Here is an 8,401-nt window from a genome sequence, read left to right on the forward strand (position 1 = left end):
GTGTAGTTTAATCGCATTGTGTGCTTAATAAATTAGTTAGCCATGATAATCCTCGCAACGAAGTGCGTTAAAGAATTGCGTTTTTAAAGAGTTATTCATCTTATTATTCAATCTTCTTTCATTGCGATTAGGTTTCGTCAACGCTATGACGTCATCTATGTGTAGACGTCAACGTGATACGCTGATACGGTCGTCTGTTCTTTGTGTAGGCCTATTTATTTTTAAGCACAAGCACAATCTATACAGGCCAAAATCTATCACAATGTCAACCACGGAAAACAATTTTCGAGTTGAATCACTTCTTCATAGTTTGAAAGAAGTGCAGAATGGTATGATATGAACATAATTTGATTTCAACCACATGTCGTAGGCCTACTACTCCGTAAACCGTTACTCGTAGGCCTACTAGTACTTGTACTACTCCTACTACTACTAGATACGGTAGCCTAGGCCTAGATAAGAATAAAAACAATGACCATCTTTCAGTCTCACCATTATAGGCCTATCTTAGTCTTAACGTTTTTAGCTGTAGCTAGTCGTATACTCACTGCCTCACAATGCTTGATAATAAATAACAACGACGTTATCTTCAACTAAGTTCAAGAGTTCCATCAACATCAACCGATTGCTTTGACTCAAAGAATCCTATTTACAGTTTATATAGGATTCAAAATAACAAACAAAATAATTTGAATAGATTGCGTCGAGTGTCATCTCGCCGGATAAGGATAGGGTCAGGAATGATAAAATTAATCGTTGACATGACAAGTTTCAGTTTGTCATAACTCCTACTGCTGAAATGCCAAGCCCGATGATTCTTTTACGTGCACATTACGACTACAGTACGAGAGACCTCGGTTTTTGGTCCCATGCGAACGTCCCACACCACCGACAAGAGAGGAACCACGCTGGAAAATCCCGATCAACTATGTCGGCCAACACTGGGATCGATCGAGCACGGGACCCACCTCACGGATCATCAATATATTAGGCCCACCACAGAATCGCTTGACTGCGTAACCACTAGGCTTACGGCACTCTACCTCTGGCACAATTCGTTAGCATCGCCAATACAAATACAAGCCTTACAAATTAATTCAAAACGTTACCTCATATTCGATGAACTGACAATTCACCGCTACGACATGTTGCTATCAAACGAACGACGAAAGACTATTTGCAGTGTCTGCGTCTCTAATTCTACTGCCCGACATCAGAAATTTCACAATGAATAACAAGCCATCTTGTAGGTACCGTTCTATGTAATTGCTATATATTATAATGTGATTTATAAAGCGCAACCAATTCAGATTACAGAAAAATTTAAAACAGACATTATGGTACACAGCTCATGTTTTTTTTTTTAGAAAAATGTTGCATGGAACGTAAGTTGACTGAACAGAGAAATAAACGAAGGAATATGGAGCGAGAGTTTGAAACTGGTAATTTTTGTTCTTGAATACGAGAGAGAGAAATGGGGTTTTACGTCCACTCGACACAAACTAGATCATTTCGGGGCAAATGTGGTTCAATTTTATTTCACTTATTCGCTTGCGCGTAGCGGTGTAATACTGGGAGGAAACCTGGGGAGTCCCAGATAAAATCGACGAGGTTGGACAGGTGACCCTCACCCTACACCTCGTCACGTATACAAACGGGGAATCGAAACCACACAAGTTGACTCAATGACAGACCTTGTCATCTTACGCGCACACATTAAGCCATTCCATCATCCAACCCATTTGAAATGGATAAGAGAACACTTGTCGAAATGTCGCACTTGTGTACAAACCAGTGATTGTTTTCCATGTAAACCATAAACCAGCGATTATTTGTTATTTAAATGTTTATTTTTGTGCATTTCAGTGAATATGAAGTTGGTACAAGTGACAGATATACACCACAAAATGATGGGTAAACTTTGAATTTATAGCCCGGCAAAAAGAAATGAAATGAAACGAATGGGTTGGTTTAACGTCCTACCCTTCTGCACAAACCGGGATATTGAAAACGGACCTACTTTTCTTCGAATTACAACTGTACCGTCCTAACAACTATGACAACTGTTTTTTGCCAGCCCCCCCCCCCCCGTCCTGCACCACTGATATGGGGAAGCATTCTGAAAAATCATGGGTAACTTTCTCAACCAACATCGGGATACAACCCATACCCCCGCCTGCCTGGTTAGTGAACCGGCGCCTTACTAAACCACCGTGGATCTTAAAATGAAAAGGTGGGTATCATGTAGTTGAGGGATCCATTTAACACAAGCTATGTCATTAGTGGAATGGTATATTATGTTTATTTCAGTGGTGTGACCGGAGATGCCGGAGGAAAGCAATTATGGGGACATCCACATACCGGCACTTGCTTCTATGACAAATCATACGTAATGTACAGTCAGTGTTAGTTGAAATAATTTTGTGTCGAATTGATCAGATTGTTAAATTTTTTTCTAGAAACCATGAAAATTGCCCAGTTAAAAGTTGCAAAGACACAAGCACAAGCCGATAGGTAATATATCCAAATAACATACTACGGTACAAATTTTTTTTTTTTTACCTTTCTTTCACTAGTCTATAGGAGTAGCTCATTGAGTTACGTTTAATTACTGGGTATAGGGACCCATATTATTATTATATTGTTATATCTCAGGAAAGATTTTTTCTCTGCAAGGCAACAAAAACTTCGTGCTTCATTAAATTTCGTTGCATATTATTTCTATAGAACAGCGTGATGCTTCTAATGAACAGGATAAATACATTTATAGACACAGTACGTTTATTAAGCCTGTTATATATAGAATGGCAAGAGTAGTTCAACCTGCAAAATGAAAGTGGCGTGACGGTTCGAGTTGGTGAGTGGTATGGTGCCTGCACGCTACTTGAAAACTACAAATTGTGGATGTTTTAAAATAATCTTCCCGAAATTGTATCAACTATCGAATTGATCCGATGACTATAACATATATTATAAAATAGATTCATATTTTGTAGTTAAGAGATCTTTAAGATTTATATCTTGTAGTTTAGAGATATAAAAAAATATCTTTAAGCGAGATATTATATCTTTTAGATTTATATTTTGTAATATAGAGATTAGAGATATTTTAGAGATATTATTAAATTGATCATAAAGATTATATATTCTATTTTGTAGTTTATAGATATTATAAAATGGATTTTTAAGATTTATATTTTGTATTTTAGATATGTTATAAAATAGATCTTTAGGTTTATGTATTATATTTTGTAGTTTAGAAGAAGGAAATGAGAAAAGACGGGGAAAGATCGCCGACTTGAACAGACGAATTGAACGAGAAAAGGAGAAACAGAATGCAGAAGTGTAGGTCCTATAATAACCATTCTACAACTTTTAAAAAAAAAGTTACCAAGACAGTAATGTTCTCAAAAGATGCAACATATTTAATTTCCAAACTCAGTTGCCATTTAAATTACAGGGTAGTGAAATGAAATGGGGTTTAACGTTCTACTTTCCTGCACCAACCAGGATAATGAAGACGGACATACTATGTCATACAGTGTACTTTGAGGAACTTTCTCAGTCAACGCCGGGTGAGCCAGTGCCTCACTGGGCCATCGGAACAACTAAGCAAAATGCATGACAAGTAGGAACATAAATGTGATTGGCCACAAGTAAAATGTCAGGATATTTTTGTAAAAATGTCAGGAGAATTAAGGTCAAAAGAGGGAGACTTTATCACGCGTTAGAATTACCCACCCACCATGAATAAAAGACAAATTAATTTACATATTTGATATATTTTAATATCATTTGATTGTTATAATTACAAAAACTTAACAAAACACATGAAAACACACAATAAAGCACTTGTCATACTCATGTCTCTATATTCATTTTCAAATATTTACTGAAAGCACACTTCTTACATATACAAACACACTTCTTACATAAACAAACACACTATTTGTCCTCCATCAATCTGTCTTTATAACTTTGGCAACATCTTGACACTTGTTTTAATAATAACTTTTCTGGGACAAAAGAAAAACACTCTTTTCATGCTCATCAAGGAGGAGGTGGTAAAGTTGGATACATTTCCTCTGGCATCCTGTTCAATCTTTCTTAAAATTGAAAACGACCTTTCCACTGCCTCATTACTGTTGGGTAAACTTAAAGCTAAACATAATTTAGATAATACACCATATCTTGGTTTTACTGTAGGAACCCTACTTGAACATGCCCAATGGTTCTTCTTGATACACGCAGGGATTCGAATATTGAAATTCCCAATAGTCCTTTTCGGTTTACGCCGGGATTCGAATATTCGAATTCCCAACGGTTCTTCTCGATTCACGCCGGGTTTCGAATCCCGGGGATTGAAACAAGAAAGTCTGCGCATATAACTCACTGGCTCCCAGTGGAGGCCCGTGTAAAATTTAAAATCCCCTCAGTCACTTATCAGTGTTTTCACCAAACCGCACTAAGTTACCTACCGGAACTTGTTTCATAATATCATCCTGGTCGAACATTACGATCGGCTAACCAAAACTTTGTTTGTGTCCCAAAAGTTAAATTAAGATTATTTGGACAGCGATCTTTCCAGTATAACTCAGCAACATTTTGAAATAAACTACCATCAGAAGTTAACGATGCACCAACCTAACTGCAATTCAAGAGTTTATTAAAAACACACCTGTTTATAGAATATTATGAGACATAAAACTGTTATAGCACATAAACCATAATGTTTTTAGACTTTTTGTAGCGCTATGGGCATATACTCATTGTATGGAGTTTAACGCTTTAGAAGTGCACTATTATTATTATTATTGCCGAGAGACCTGTACCCTACCACTCGCTTTTTAGAGAACAATTGATTTTACTGCTGCTTGGATGACATAACTTGTGATGGGTGCAGGTTTCTATGGTTCCAAATTTTCACACTGAATTATTGAATTTCTGTTTTTTACAGAGCAAAATTTGAGGAGGAGTTGTCTGAACTTGCTTCTAAATTAATAACTGCAAGAAACTGCCATGTAAATATTTCTATTATTTTTCCAGACTTTGATAATAAATATTGATATAAATGATGGGAATGATATAAAAATTAAATAGGGTGTAACCTCTTCGCTTTTCATCACCAACCGGGAAAATGAAGATGGACGTACACGGGACCTTTTTTTTGGTATATTGTCCGAACCAATAGACATCGTTCCTTGTCAAGCCCTCTGTCCTGCACAACTGATAAGGGTAAATCCCACTGGAATATCCCGAGAAATATTTTCGGTCATCACCCGGACTTTACAGGGCCTTACACGTTGAGCTACAGTGGCCCCCGAAGATGCCGTAGACAAGTGCGGTGGTTATTTTTATCCCATTCTGTTCCCACATTATAATTATTTGAATATGTATTATACTTTTTTTTTAAAACAAAATCTTAGAAAGATGATCATTTGGAAGAAACATTGAAAAACCTTGAATCCGAGAAGCGACAACTGGGGAAACATAGTAAGTAGATAATTATGTACCGTGTTTTAAAAACATATTCTAGATAGATAATGTTAGTCTGCCAAGTAAAAGTGTGTCTCGTACCGTCTACGCCATTTGAATAATATATAGGTGATCTTCTAGCAAACAGGGGGAGAGATGGGGTTTAACGTCCACTCGACACAAACTAGATCATTTCGGAACTAACATATGGTTCAATTACATTTCAGTAATTCGCTTGCATGTAGGGATCTTTAGCAGTGGGAGGAAGCAGAGGGATCCGAATGAAACCCACGAGTTTGGACAGGCGACCCTACTCATTGTCACGTACATTCGGGGAATCGAAACCACGGCACTTGACGCAATGACAGGCCTTATGATTTAACCCGCACGCGTTTAACCATTGTCATTTTGTATAATTTTGTTCCTTCAGAGAGTTTGTTGAAGAGTGAAGTTGATAAGCTTGCACAGACTCTGGAATCCATTACGTTACAGCAGCACCTTGGAGTAGATTATCCAGACATAAATGAAGAAACACGTCGACAAATCTGGTGTGTGATCTTGTTGAATGAATGAAATGAGGTTTAACGTCCAAATGTTGTGCTCTTATCGCGCAAATGAAGACGGGCATGCACCACACGTCGTGCTGTATGCTATGAGGGAAATGTTGCCAGCACAGCAATTGAATTCAAACTGTCATAGGTTCATTTATGTACACGCAATGGTGTATTCGGGATCTGGGTTTTCCTGCTCCATTAGGAATGAGATTACTGTCTGTGTCAGTCTGTTCCCTGACATTTCTGTAACGCTCACCGTTTGGAGTTGCGGTTAATGGACATTTGCCTATTGGTAAAAATGCAAAATGATGACGGAAACGTTTAAAAAATGGCCGACAAAAGAATCAGCCGTCCAAAAGGGCACTTTACCCACCACTTTCAGATTTCCTGTCTCTGCATTGTATTATTATACAGTGTAGTTATCGAGGAAGGACTGTGGTACACGATTAACGTTTCGATTTTCCTCGATAACATATACATAATGACATGATATTATAGAGATGAAAAATACAGAAATAGTGGATTATATATACATAACCAAAGTTATGAATACATGAATCCGTGATAGTAGCTTAGACTATACATGATTGAAAAGGGAATCTTTATAGGGTATTCACACGGTAATAACTCGGTGTACTAGCTGCAGTCGTGTGATAAACGTAGTTAAAGTCTAGCTCCAAACCCGCCGTGGGGAAAATTTTGTATGTGCAGGACCAAAAGTCTCGGTTAATCTGCGATCTTCTACGGTGCCGAACACACGCATGTGACGCGTAAGATTCACGCACGGGTTTACTAAAATCGCCCCGTAGACTGTCTGTAGTCGCACGTATGGCGAGTTGGGAGCTATAGACTTTACGTAGCATGATTAATTATATGCCACGTGTTCATTATATTTTTTTGTAATTGCAGGCAACTATTTAAGGAGGAACACTGTGAAAGTAAAGATTACTTGAATAAATTGAGTAATGAGGTTGACGATATTCAGACACAATTACATCTTTATCAACAGTAGATTCGTCATTATCAGTTTGTTTTACCTTAAAGTCCTGATGCGCCATTTTAAGGAGTAGGAATCGCTTGAAAAGATGAATCTCTACTAGGATATCTGTCCAAGGTGGTTCAATTCCGTTCAGTATTTACAAATATATGTGGAATTGAAATTTAATCGATCTATGCTACTCGCCATGAAATAAGCCAACCGCCATTTTGATGTCGGCTATCATTTACATGTAGTGATAGGCTTGTTTGAAATCGAATTGAATTCAAGCCGATAGGATAACTAGCGTCAGTATTTTGATTTTGTTTTTTTAATTAAATGTTAAATAATTATTAATATTATGGATTTGATATTTTAGCAACCAATGCCATGACGCATCCGGATTATATAATTTACTCTGCCCAGTCATGTCTTAGTTTGGTCATTATGAAGAACATCCAAACACGAAAGGATGTCCGTGTCTTGTGTCTATAATAATACCTAGATGATATTATGAAAGACAGTGTCGATTGAAATCCCACTTCTAGTATCAATGAGCAAATGTGGTCACCGGCGATGGTTGAATCCTCGAAAATACATCCATCCATATTAGTATCACCAACGGTTCGGGGCTATTCTGCGTTCGAATAATGCACCCAGCATATAAATTTCATTGGGTAAAAGTTTCATAATGAAATATTACATATGTATCACCTGGGTGCATTATTCGAACACATAATAGCCCCGAACCGTGGGTGATATTAGAATAAATAGTTAAATAGTCGGCCATGAACTTGGATATGTAGAATGTGTTTTGGACTATCTTGCTCTAAAAGTGTTCAATTATGCTATAAAAACCAGAATTTTGTGTTAGATTAAATTATAAAGTTTTGATTTATGTGTATTGGTTTATTTAATCGATGTAGGATTGATTTCGTGTTAATAAATACTGTTGGTTTTATCTTGTATCATTAATTGTCCCCCGCCTTTCGAAGAAATTAGGGGACTATTAAAATGGGTTCGTCCATCTGTCTGTCTGTCTGTCCGTCCGTCTGTCTGTCCGTCACACTTTTTGGGACACAATAACTCTCCTTCTAATTGACCTAGAATCTTCAAACTTGTTGTAGGTGTTTATTAGGTCAATGCCTTGATGGAGTTCGAAGATGAGCATTTTCTGCTTAGGGTAAGCAGAGTTAAGCAATTTGATTGGTTGATGCTTTGGGACACGATAACTTTAGTTCTAATTAAGCGAGAGTGATGAAACTTGGTGTATAGTTTCATTACATCAATACCATGACTAAGTTCGATAATGAGCATTTTCTGCTCAGGGTAAGCAGAGCGATAAGCAATTTGATTGGCCGAGACTTTGGAACACGATAACTTTAGTTCTAATAAA

The 8,401-nt window shown here is 37.3% G+C and overlaps 1 long non-coding RNA gene across 1 annotated transcript; it reads left to right on the forward strand.

Moving 5' to 3' along the window:
- The first annotated feature begins 238 nt into the window (after positions 1 to 238).
- Positions 239 to 7,655, forward strand: LOC126816032 (uncharacterized). Its single transcript, XR_007678189.2, has 9 exons — positions 239 to 329; positions 1,368 to 1,442; positions 1,867 to 1,914; positions 2,460 to 2,514; positions 3,256 to 3,345; positions 4,958 to 5,021; positions 5,427 to 5,493; positions 5,906 to 6,023; positions 6,939 to 7,655. It is a non-coding gene; the product is annotated as an uncharacterized LOC126816032 (long non-coding RNA).
- Positions 7,656 to 8,401: the final 746 nt, after the last annotated feature.

The sequence above is a fragment of the Patella vulgata genome, chromosome 1, assembly GCF_932274485.2.
Source record: "Patella vulgata chromosome 1, xgPatVulg1.2, whole genome shotgun sequence".
Lineage (NCBI taxonomy): Eukaryota > Metazoa > Mollusca > Gastropoda > Patellidae > Patella > Patella vulgata.